Genomic DNA, 13,218 nt, shown 5'->3' with positions numbered 1-13,218 from the left:
AGGAAAGCAACACATCCAGTATACTTGCTCCAAATATTACCTTTCGATAAACTACCGTCCAGTTGTAAAGGAAAGCGTTGAACAAGCAACTGTTAAGGCAATGTCCCCTGACATGCTTTTAATTATGGTCTATAACGTGTCGGACGCAATTACTATCCTTGGTAGGAGCAATAGTAAAGCTCACCCTTATGATTTTTTGGTCTGGCACAAGGTCCTGTCTTTGACCATGCTATGCAACCACCGTTCTTACGGTTGACACCCGATTTGGTTCAGGTGACCTAATGAATTCCAGGTGAATTCCTAGGATTTTACGTTCAATGGTAATGAACGCATTGAAAATGGGTTTTCAGAAAACAAATCGGTTTATAATTTGATCAAAATATTTTCTCGTTCAAGCTCGAGTTTAGATATCATTGAATTCCATGAGTTTGTAATTCTCAATCTTTAAGGTCAATCTCTAGGATTGAGTAATATCAGTCTTAAAAGCTGATTTTTGATCTTTAAAGGAGATTATCCTTTCTGGGGATCTGATTCATTAGTCTTATCAAGCTAATTTGCACGGTGCCCCCCATTGTACGAGATAAATCCTTCTCATGGTTAGGATAAATCTGACCACTTGGCGACCCTGTTTTATGCTGAGGTCCGTGGATTTCCTGCTGATTTTAGAGATGACTTTTCTAGATTTTTCATCAACCTACAGCTGGTCTGGACGACAACTTCATGACCTAAATCAAGAAGCGCGTTTCTTTTTCGAAAGACATTACTTCCTTTTAACGATGGAATTGATTCATCGTGTAGATCCATCTCTTCTTTTCTTTCATCGGGTAAAACAGTTTAGTTTAGTCCAAAGCAAAAGTATCTTCAATTATTTGTTACAGAAATATGTGACATATGTTTAAGATAACTTGGTAATTTTTCCCACACTTGGCTTTTATTTTCCTTTTTATTGTCCTCTATTCCATTTTAAATGAATTTTAAGATTTTGGTTTGTTTCTCAATTTATGTCCTTTCCGAGGTAACAATAATTTCGGTGTTAACACCTAGTTTTATCGTTCATAAATATGTATAAACATGATTTTGAGTTCATTTAATTGAAAATTTTGAAAAATTTTACTATAATTGGGTAGTCAGTATATAAGACTAGGGCTGTTCTTTATCAGAGAGCACTAGATTCTAATACAACTACTACTTTACTAGTATTTCTAATGATAACCAAGTGTATAAAGTAAAAATTTTAAAATCCGAAAGAATTTAACCCCTTCCCACACTTAAGATCTTGCAATGCCCCCATTTGCAAGAAATCAGTAACAATTTAAATTATTGAGGGTTATTAGCGTAGAAAAATTCTTAATACACTACATGTATATTCATTTTAACTGAGTCGTTAAGTCATCGTTATTCGTTACATGTAAGTGTTGTTTTTGAAAGCTTTAAGTTAACGATCTCATTTAATGTTGTTGAAAGCTTTAAATCAAATTTTAACACATTTTTAATAAAGTGATATTAACCCAAACAAAAATTTCCGAGCTGACCTGGCAGCTCGATCCCAGCCAGGGGCTCTGCCCCTTGGACCCCACCAGGGGTTGCCACCCCTTGGACCCCGCTATCAGGGGCGCTGCCCCCGAATCCCCGTCATAATCAAGATAAGTTTAAACAAGTGTGCACTCCACACTTTCCCAAACTTGTTCGATATTTATCAAGGTTATTTTGGTTAACAAATTAATCCCATTACACTTAAATCATATTGGTGACACAAATCACCAACAATGAATATATCATAATATGATACATATGTATTTAGTAAGGCGTTGCTATAACGATAATCGTTATATATATATATCGTTTCGAGTTTCATAATTCAATAGTCTCATTTTATGTATATAACTGATTGTTAATATACCTAGTGAGATACTTACTTTTCATAATATCATGTTAGCTATATACATATCCATATATACATCATCATATAGTTTTTACAAGTTTTAACGTTCGTGAATCGCCGGTCAACTTGGGTGGTCAATTATCTACATGAAACCTATTTCAATTAATCAAGTCTTAACAAGTTTGATTGCTTAACATGTTGAAAACACTTAATCATGTAAATATCAATTTCATTTAATATATATAAACATGGAAAAGTTCGGGTCACTACATGAGAAAGACTAGAGATAGAATTAGAGAGTAAGTGTGTGTAAATTGCAAATGAGATCAAGTGTGAAATGAATGAAATAAGGCTTGTATTTATAGGTGGTGAGGTGAGGATGGGGTGGTGATGGCCGTGATTTTGGAGGGGGGACAAGGGGGAAAACTTTTTGCTTTTTGGTTAATGGTTGTCTAAAGTTGGTGCTTATGTTAGGATCTCATGCAACATTAAGGATAATGCTTAACAAAAATGCTAGTATGTTCCCTCTAATAAATGGACATTTGTCTTTCATTAATATGGGTCACTAACTTATTATAATTGGGCTAATTAAATAGTCCACTAGCTAGTGTAGGGTGGGCTAAAGTCTAACAAGGTAGAAAGTCCAACAAGACTAACTAGTGTGCTCTAGTAAATTACTAAGCATAATTAAGCATCCAAAAACCCAAGTAATTATTATTATAAAATAACAATTAGTGTTTCGTAGTCGTAATATTCCGATTATGACCAAAGTTAAATGTGTACCGAAATACATAGCTCGTTTCAAACGTCAAGTGACACCAACGGTCGTAAAAGCTTTTGGGGATCAAGTTAAGTGATTACACACTTAATAGCACGTTGTAAGGTATTAATGAAAGTAATTAATCATTAATTAAGATCTCAGAGCATAAACTAGCTCAGTACGCATATATACGTAGTTTCGTGAAAGCACAAAGCACAAAAGCAAGTCGAAAAGCCGGGTCGTTACATAAATCATCAACCAACCCAAAATCGACCACCAACAACAATAAAACCCGATTACTAGCATCACTAAACTCACTTCACGAGTTTAAATGGGTTTCTCAACAATTTAAGTTCAAACTTGTAAGACCCAAATATTTATGGTACATAATGTATTGATGGTGTACGATGTGTGTATGAGGTGTACGAAGCATGTACGTGTCACTTGCTCGAACGTCAAAGGAAACTGGACGTTGTCTGAAGTAACAAGGTGTGTGCGTATCTTTTCAACCCCAAATAAAGTTTGTGTTGATGTTTCAAAGCCTTACCATTGGAAATAAAATCTTATTACGTTTCCAATGATATTTGATTCATCGAAAACGGAGCTACGGTCAAAAAGTTATGGCCAAAACAAGTTACTGAAAACTGACCTGAAGGGTGGAGCGGCGCGCCACCTTTTGGCGCGGCGTGCCGATTGCTGCTGATGCAATTTTCAGCCTTTTTAAAGAGTTTAAATAAGGGGTGCTTTGGTCTTTTCACTTGGGGTCGGTTTGGGGTCATCAAAACTAATCCATTGATCATTTTGGATCACATTTCACTCATCAAACACTCTTATCAAACTCTAGTGAGAGAAACCCACTTTTAGTGAGAGAGAGCTTGATTTGGAGAAGAAGGAGTTAGATTCTCACCAAAGCTCGGGTTTTAAAGTTGCTCTACTCGTCAACGGCATCATTTTGGTAGTATTGGTAAGTTCTAACTCCGAATTTCATTTGTTAAATTTGATATTCAAGTTAGGATTTGAGTTTGATTTGTAGTGAAACCCTCTTAGATGATGAAATGGGTTTATGGAGACTAGTTATTCTTGTCACTTGGCGGGTTTTGGGTTGGTTGACGATTTGACCTTGATTAGGCTTTAATCTTGAGTTTAATCACTAGGCTTAGTGATTATGGAAGTGTTGAAATCACTTTAGGTGAATTTGGGTTGACTAATTTTGACTTGAGTCAAAATTAGGGTTTGGTGATGATTATGACCCAATTGTCGATTTAATAAGGTTTATAAACTTAAAATGGATTAAGTTGAAGTATAAAACAGAGTTAAATATGTTTTGGTGTCGAAACTTGCTAATGGTGTGATGTTGACTTCTTATGGGTCAAAATTAGGGTTTAAGTGTCTTTTTGGGCAAGATAGGTGTTTAACACCTATGATTGGGTTTAATTGGCATATTAGGACTATTCTCACTTGTGTTAGTGATTATTGGTTAGTTTGGGCACGGTTTGTACTTGGAAGTGCATTTGGGTCGAAATTGCACTTATTGGTGTTTTGGGCATAAGCTAGAGCGTTTAGCTTATTTGTTTGTGAATTACTTAGGTAATTTGCATTTGGACGATTAGGAGCTCAAGCAGGATTGCTTTTCAAGTAATCAAGGTGAGTGGAATATTTATACGCTTATGTATATAATTTGGTTGCTTGTGTGCGATGTGGTAAGTGACATCCGTTAGGATTCACTTTTCATGGACCACATTTGAGTTGGGAAAAATATAGTGAGTGATATCCGTGTGGATAGCTCTTCGTTGGCTATAATCATTTTGTGTATGTGGCGAGTGATAAACGTATGACCTATCACTCTTTGTCGGTCACGTGTGTATATATATGGTGTTTGGAATGTGGTGAGTTATATCCGAAAGGAATGACTCTTTGTTGACTACGATTGGAGGTGAGCATGTGATGAGTGATTAATGTTCGACCTATCACTCTTCGTCGGTCACATGTGTGTGTTTGGGCATGTAGTGAGTGATTAACGTTTGACCTATCACTCTTCGTCGGCTACATGTGTATGTTTAGATATGTGGTGAGTGATTAATGTTTGACCTATCGCTCTTCGTCGGCCGCATATGTGTGTTGGGGTAAGTGGTGAGTGTATCTGTTTGGGATCCGCTCTTCGTTGGCCACTTATCGTGGGATGGTAAGCGGTTTCGCTTTTCGTCAGCCATCCTTGTGATTGAGGTAAGTGTTAACGTTTCAGTTGCACTTTTCGCCGGCCTCATGGTGCGTAGTGGTGAGTAGTTAACGATTTTGACCTACTACTCTTCGTCGGCCACGTACGCGTGCGATGGGTGGTGAGTAGTTAACGATTTTGACCTACTACTCTTCGTCGGCCACCATCGAGTCGAATGTCGACATTGGGTATATTGGGATGTGTAATTTTATTAGCATTGTACGTATTTGTATTTGGTGTTGAGATCTCTATGCTAATGATGTTGACTTGTTGTACGTACGATTATTCGTTTATTCGATATTGCCGTTTGCTAATGTTATTGTGTTGTTGTGTAGGTGTATGCAAGTAATTGGATTATGCATGTATGCGTATAAGTATTACATTCACTAAGCATTAGCTTACCCTCTCGTTGTTTACATTTTTAGGTTCGGAGGCGGACGTGGCAAGGGTATGCTCGGGATTTAGATGATTTACCTTTTTGGTTGCTTGCTTGGATTACTTGTGGATTCGGCCTAGGATTTGGGTAGTTATTTCCCAAACATCATGCTCGTAGTTTGTTTGGAAATTAAACTAATGTGGTCGAAACTCAAACTTTCGTATGAAACTTGTAAAACGGCCGATGTGGGCCCCACTTTGTAAAACTTATTTTATGTTTGAATCGTGTTAGTTATACATATTTGAAGATGTGGGTAAAAGCGTTTCGTCTAAATATGTCGGGAAGTGGCCAATCTTTTTCACGTTTAAAGACTTTTTGGACAGACCAGTTTGGCGCGCCGCGCGGCCATATGGCGCGCCGCGCCATTTGCTGAACAAACAAATTTTTTTTTTTTTTTATTTTTGCATATTTCGGTTGCATAAGGGTTGGGTTGTTACAAGTGGTATCAGAGCATGGTCTAAGGGATTTAGGTGACTTGAGATAGGCGCCTAGACTTAGACTTTTTGTGCGTGCTTAATTGTTGCGGGACTTGTAGGATTACGGGTCGGTTCGGGTTTTAGCTAGTGCCTTAGATTGTAGGTGAACTAGCTATGTATTGATTATGTGTTACTAATCATGTTGTTTTGTGTAGAAAGTCTAAAGAGATGGTTGTTGTATTCATGAGCTCAGCATGGCGCGTGAGCGTAATAATGCTTCGCGACCATTATTACGGTTGCAAGCCAAGTCATGCAAGTGATGTACAACAAGTATTGGACTAGATGGGATGCACGAACGTTGGCATACTTATATGATTGTGAATTTTGTTCATGGCGGTGTATGTACTTTATTCGTGTTGCGTTCCTAACCAAGTTCATTTCTTAGAATGAAGACGAGGAACGGGCATGATAATGGTGATCAAGGCGATGACTCCGAGTTCACGGCCAAGGTTGAGGCCATTATACAAGGTTATCATGTGGAACTTCTAGAGGACGTTAGGAAGATGTTCCAAGACTCGATTAACGAGGAATTAGTCGATCTAGTCAAGGAACAAGTTAAGAATGTCCTTCACGAGGATAATGTGAGGCGGCGAGACTTCTACTACAAAAAATTTCAAGGATTCTCAACCTCCCACTTTTGATGGTGAACGAGACCCACTTAAGAGTGCTCGTTGGATCTCCGATATGGAGGGGGCTTTTCGTACTAGTGAGTGCCCTCTCGACAAGAAGACGAGGTATGGTAGTAGTATGCTAAGGGGTGATGCCAAGTTGTGGTGGGATACGAAAATCCAACTATATGGTGAGGAACAATGTATGGACTTCACATGGGACGAGTTTAAGACGGAATTTTTCAATGAGTATCGAACTTCGGCCGATCTTTCTAGGCTTAAGGACGAGTTGCGTGCTTTGAGGCAAGGGTCAATGGATTTAAACACTCTCAAATCCGTTTTCTTATCAAAGACCCAATTTTGCCCGGAGTATGTCGGTAATGATAAAATGTTGAAGGAAGACTTCTATCGAATCTTGAACGATGGTTATCAAGAGAAGATTAGCGTAAACGTGGTGAAAACTTTTGACGAGTTGTTTGACATGGCGAAGGGTTTTGAGGCGCTTGTCCTTAGGAAAAGTGTTTCCGATGTTAGTAAGCGGAAGTCCGAGACTACGATGCATTCGAACAAGAAAAGTAAGAGCACTTCCGAGGGTGGCGGAAGTGTGAAGAAGAGTGGCACCGGTGGTTTTGTGCCCACGTGTTATAATTGTGGGGAACAGGGTCATTTGTCGCGTGAATGTACGAATGCGAAGACTAACAAGGTTACTTGTTTTAATTGTCGAAAAGAGGGACACCGAAAGTCAGCGTGCCCGGATCTAGTTGGCGATGCATGAGAACCTGACGACGGTGTTCAGGTACTTTTCGACTATCTTATTGAAACGTACTTATGATGTTGTTTAACGCATTTTGTGTTAGTGTGTAGTGTAATGAGGGGTAGCGTTCCTTATGGAATTACCCTATGTTGATGGTCCGGTTGTCGGGCGAAGCGCGTAAGACTTGGTGCAACCAAGCATTCCTTGATATTTGGGAAATGTTTATACCAAGCCATATGGGTGAAACCCTTGAGATCAAGTGTTTTGAGTCTCGATGTATGATTTGTGAAGGAGTCTACACGACGCGATGTTAGGTGCCTCTTTCATACCTACAAGTGTAGTGTTCAACTCCGATGGTGATGCGGTTACAATGTACTTAGGGTACCGGAGAAACCCTTAGGTACATGAGTGACCAAGTGGAATTTGACAAGCCATAGCAATTGGATGATTGCGAGAGTAAAGTTGTGTAACTTGTGGCAAACTCTTTGTTCGAAGTGTTTAAGGATTGATTGAAATCCTTCGTGTGCTCACGGTTGGAGCAAGATGGGGTGATGGGTCGTGTGAACCCAATTGTTAGTAAAGTCTACCTTTGGTAGCATTGTACGGTTGTGCAAAATGCGGTTATGGAACGTAGTTCCAAGTGGGGGAGTTACACTCCCACACGAGGAGGTTTTTAGCGTGAGATTTCGGATGATGCTCATAGTAGATCTAAAAATTTGTGTCGAGACCTAAATTTGGTCGATTTGCGGTAGAGTACAATTTCGATTAAAATTGTACTTATGATTTTGGACTTAAAATTATCACCGAGGTGGTAATGTGGGAAATCTCGTTGAGAGATAATGGACGTGTTTGACGAGCAAGGAAATCCCTCGGTTAAGGGATGTGCGTGTTGAATTCTCTTTTAGAGAATTATTGTTTTGCGCCTATGTGCGATATAGGTGGTTCTTGCTCGATTGTGATGGCGATATTCGTGCGTGCGGATATTTCGTGTGCGGAAATTCCTGGATGTGTGGAATGATTCTAAGTATGCGCATATACTTAATTTGTTTGTATGTATTGTGGCAAGTGCTATCCAATTGTGAGGATTCACTTTTCGTTGGCCACGGTTGAGGTGTGATAAGTAGTAAGTGTTATTCGCGGTGATACACTTTTCGTCGGCTACTTATTGTTGTGCGGAGTGCATTTTTCAGTTAGGAATCGCACTTGTTTGGCCATATGCGAGGAGAGGTAAGTGTGATCCGTAAGGATGCGCTTTTCGTCGGCCTCTTGTTGCGTAGTGGTAAGTGGTTAACGTTTGATCTACCACTTTTTGTCGGCCACGTACGCGTGAGAATATGGGACAAGTGGTATCCAATCGTGAGGATTCACTTTTTGTCGGCTCCATTGTAATGTTTGTTGGCCATGTTATCGATGTGTTGTTACCTTAGCGATGTACATGAAAAGGGTACGCTAAAGGGATTGCTAACTTGGTACGGGATTTGGAATGTTAACTTGTTTATGTCATGCGGTCGAGGCATGAGTTCGTTCCGGTTTAGGAATGAAGCGAGACTTAGTGCTCGGTTTGGTAGATTTGGTAAATCAAGGATGATGATTTAAATCGGAAAGGTAACTTTGTGTAAAGTCGCCTAAGGGAATTGTGTGAATCTTCGGAGTTGTGGAAATTGTTGAGGACATCGAATTTGGACGGATGTCGGAGGACCATGAATTATGGTTCCTGTTTGTTAGAATGGCAAGGATCACGAGGACGTGATCGAGTTTAAGTGGGGGAGAGTTGTAAGACCCAAATATTTATGGTACATAATGTATTGATGGTGTACGATGCGTGTATGAGGTGTACGAAGCATGTACGTGTCACTTGCTCGAACGTCGAAGGAAACTGGACGTTGTCTGAAGTAACAAGGTGTGACCGTATCTTTTCAACCCCAAATAAAGTTTGTGTTGATGTTTCAAAGACTTACCATTGGAAAGAAAATCTTATTACGTTTCCAACGATATTTGATTCATTGAAAACGGAGCTACGGCCAAAAAGTTATGGCCAAAACAAGTTACTGAAAACTGACCTGAAGGGTGGAGCGGCGCGCCACCTTTTGGAGCGGCGCGCCGATTGCTGCTGATGCAATTTTCAGCCTTTTTAAAGAGTTTAAATGAGGGGTGCTTTGGTCTTTTCACTTGGGGTCGGTTTGGGGTCATCAAAACTGATCCATTGATCATTTTGGATCACATTTCACTCATCAAACACTCTTATCAAACCCTAGTGAGAGAAACCCACTTTTAGTGAGAGAGAGCTTGATTTGGAGAAGAAGGAGTTGGATTCTCACCAAAGCTCGGGTTTTAAAGTTGCTATACTCGTCAACGGCATCATTTTGGTAGTATTGGTAAGTTCTAACTCCGAATTTCATTTGTTAAATTTGATATTCAAGTTAGGATTTGAGTTTGATTTGTAGTGAAACCCTCTTAGATGATGAAATGGGTTTATGGAGACTAGTTATTCTTGTCACTTGGCGGGTTTTGGGTTGGTTGACGATTTGGCCTTGATTAGGCTTTAATCTTGAGTTTAATCACTAGGCTTAGTGATTATGGAAGTGTTGGAATCACTTTAGGTGAATTTCGGTTGACAAATTTTGACTTGAGTCAAAATTAGGGTTTGGTGATGATTATGACCCAATTGTCGATTTAATAAGGTTTATAAACTTAAAATGGATTAAGTTGAAGTATAAAACCGAGTTAAATATGTTTTGGTGTCGAAACTTGCTAATGGTGTGATGTTGACTTCTTATGGGTCAAAATTAGGGTTTAAGTGTCTTTTTGGGCAAGATAGGTGTTTAACACCTATGATTGGGTTTAATTGGCATATTAGGACCATTCTCACTTGTGTTAGTGATTATTGGTTAGTTTGGGCACGGTTTGTACTTGGAAGTGCATTTGGGTCGAAATTGCACTTATTGGTGTTTTGGGCATAAGCTAGAGCGTTTAGCTTATTTGTTTGTGAATTACTTAGGTAATTTGCATTTAGACGATTAGGAGCTCAAGCGGGATTGCTTTTCAAGTAATCGAGGTGAGTGGAATATTTATACGCTTATGTATATAATTTGGTTGCTTGTGTGCGATGTGGTAAGTGACATCCGTTAGGATTCACTTTTCGTGGACCACATTTGAGTTGGGAAAAATATAGTGAGTGATATCCGTGTAGATAGCTCTTCGTTGGCTATAATCGTTTTGTGTATGTGGCGAGTGATAAACGTATGACCTATCACTCTTTGTCGGTCACGTGTGTATATATATGGTGTTTGGAATGTGGTGAGTTATATCCGAAAGGAATGACTCTTTGTTGACCACGATTGGAGGTGAGCATGTGACGAGTGATTAATGTTCGACCTATCACTCTTCGTCGGTCACATGTGTGTGTTTGGGCATGTAGCGAGTGATTAACGTTTGACCTATCACTCTTCGTCGGCTACATGTGTATGTTTAGATATGTGGTGAGTGATTAATGTTTGACCTATCGCTCTTCGTCGGCCGCATATGTGTGTTGGGGTAAGTGGTGAGTGTATCTGTTTGGGGATCCGCTCTTCGTTGGCCACTTATCGTGGGATGGTAAGCGGTTTCGCTTTTCGTCGGCCATCCTTGTGATTGAGGTAAGTGTTAACGTTTCGGTTGCACTTTTCGTCGGCCTCATGGTGCGTAGTGGTGAGTAGTTAACGATTTTGACCTACTACTCTTCGTCGGCCACATACGCGTGCAATGGGTGGTGAGTAGTTAACGATTTTGACCTACTACTCTTCGTCGGCCACCATCGAGTCGAATGTCGACATTGGGTATATTGGGATGTGTAATTTTATTAGCATTGTACGTATTTGTATTTGGTGTTGAGATCTCTATGCTAATGATGTTGACTTGTTGTACGTACGATTATTCGTTTATTCGATATTGCCGTTTGCTAATGTTATTGTGTTGTTGTGTAGGTGTATGCAAGTAATTGGATTATGTATGTATGCGTATAAGTATTGCATTCACTAAGCATTAGCTTACCCTCTCGTTGTTTACATTTTTAGGTTCGGAGGCGGACGTGGCAAGGGTATGCTCGGGATTTAGATGATTTCCCTTTTTGGTTGCTTGCTTGGATTACTTGTGGATTCGGCCTAGGATTTGGGTAGTTATTCCCCAAACATCATGCTCGTAGTTTGTTTGGAAATTAAACTAATGTGGTCAAAACTCAAACTTTCGTATGAAACTCGTAAAACTGCCGATGTGGGCCCCACTTTGTAAAACTTATTTTATGTTTGAATCGTGTTAGTTATACATATTTGAAGATGTGGGTAAAAGCGTTTCGTCTAAATATGTCGGGAAGTGGCCAATCTTTTTCACGTTTAAAGACTTTTTGGACAGACCAGTTTGGCGCGCCGCGCGGCCATATGGCGCGCCGCGCCATTTGCTGAACAAACAAAATTTTTTATTTTTTTTTTATTTTTGCATATTTCGGTTGCATAAGGGTTGGGTTGTTACAAAACCCTAACTTTGAATATCAAATCAAACAATGAAATTCAGAGTTAGAACTTACCACAACAACCAAAACGTAGCTAGGAACGAGGTGAACAACTTTAACACTCGAGCTTTTGATCAATTCAAGCTTCTTCTTCTCCAAAACCCCAAATTTCTCTCTAGAAATCTCTATCTCTCTCTCTCTAAGAATAGATGAGAGTGTTTAGTGGATGTGAAAATGAGTTAGGATATGGTTTTGGATCAGTTTTGAGGTCCCCAAACCGTCCATATGTGAAAGGACTATAATACCCCTCATTCAAACCCTTTAAAAAGGGTGAAAAATACATCAGGGGAAATCGGAGCGCCGCTCCAACCTACAGATACTCGCAGCCGAGCAAAACAGGTTTCAACAACTTGTTTTGGCCATAACTTTTCGACCGTAACTCCGTTTTCGATGAATCAAATATCGTTGAAAACGTAATAAGATATTCTTTCCAATGGTAAGGCTTTGAAACATCAACTCAAACTTTATTTGGGGTTGAAAAATTACATTACACACCTTGTAACTCAAACAACATTCAGAATAACGTGTAACAGAAAAACGGGTCTTACAAAACACATAGTGATTTAGGGAAAAAGACCTTAATAAAACCATAAGGGTAGTAGCTTAGTGTAAAAAACGTGGCATATAAAAAAGTAGTGAAAGTTCCTGGAAGTCTCATGTTTGAATCCCTCCTAGTGCAAAACAAATTCCCTTATGGCTAACGAGATTCACCCGCAATGACTCCAAAGTATTTGTAGAGCGAGTGGTCGTCCTGAGATTAGTCGATTCACAAAGCGAATCAAAAACTTAGATATACCAAAGCAAAAAATTACCCCAATAAAAGAGCGTTTTAGTAATTTTATGCTTTGTAGAAAGTCTTTATCAATAATATATTTTGGGCGTTCAAAATTGTTTTTTATGCTTTGTAAACTCTACTTTTTTTCATAACTACTAAGAAGTTTATATGATTTTTGTATACTAAAAAAAGAGAAATTTACTGAAATATGCACTTTTGATACTCTCTCTCAAATATAAGCATTGTCAGATGACTTTTTACACATAGAAGCATTAATTTCGCCTAATGTTTAGGCGAATTAGGCGAAACACTTAACATCCAATAAAAACGCTCCACGTCATCAAAAAATCTTTCGCCTGTTTTTTTCCTTCAAATTTTTAAAAGATTTCGCCTAACCTACCGTATTTAGGCGATTTAGGTGAAATATTATTTAGGCGAGTTAGGCGCAATGTTTAGACCAATCGAAAACGTCCACGTATACTTTATGTTTTTGCCTAACCTATCATCTTTAGGCGAATTAGGCTAAATGTTTAAAATTCACTGTAACATGTAAAAACACCCAGTGTTTCTACCTTTACTTAGAATCATTTTTTCCCTATTCGCCTCACCACCGTACTCCACCTTCTACCACCGTATCCCACCATCTACGGCAAACAACCACCGTATCCCACCATCTACGACCAACAACCACTGTATCCCACCATCTACGGCCAACAACCACTGTATCCCACCATCTAGGGCCAACAACCACCGTGCTTCACCATCTACC

Source organism: Rutidosis leptorrhynchoides, chromosome 10 (genome assembly GCF_046630445.1).
Source record: "Rutidosis leptorrhynchoides isolate AG116_Rl617_1_P2 chromosome 10, CSIRO_AGI_Rlap_v1, whole genome shotgun sequence".
In the NCBI taxonomy this organism is placed as follows: domain Eukaryota; kingdom Viridiplantae; phylum Streptophyta; class Magnoliopsida; order Asterales; family Asteraceae; genus Rutidosis; species Rutidosis leptorrhynchoides.
The sequence above is the reverse complement of the archived record's forward strand: the minus strand, read 5'-3'. Positions refer to the sequence as shown.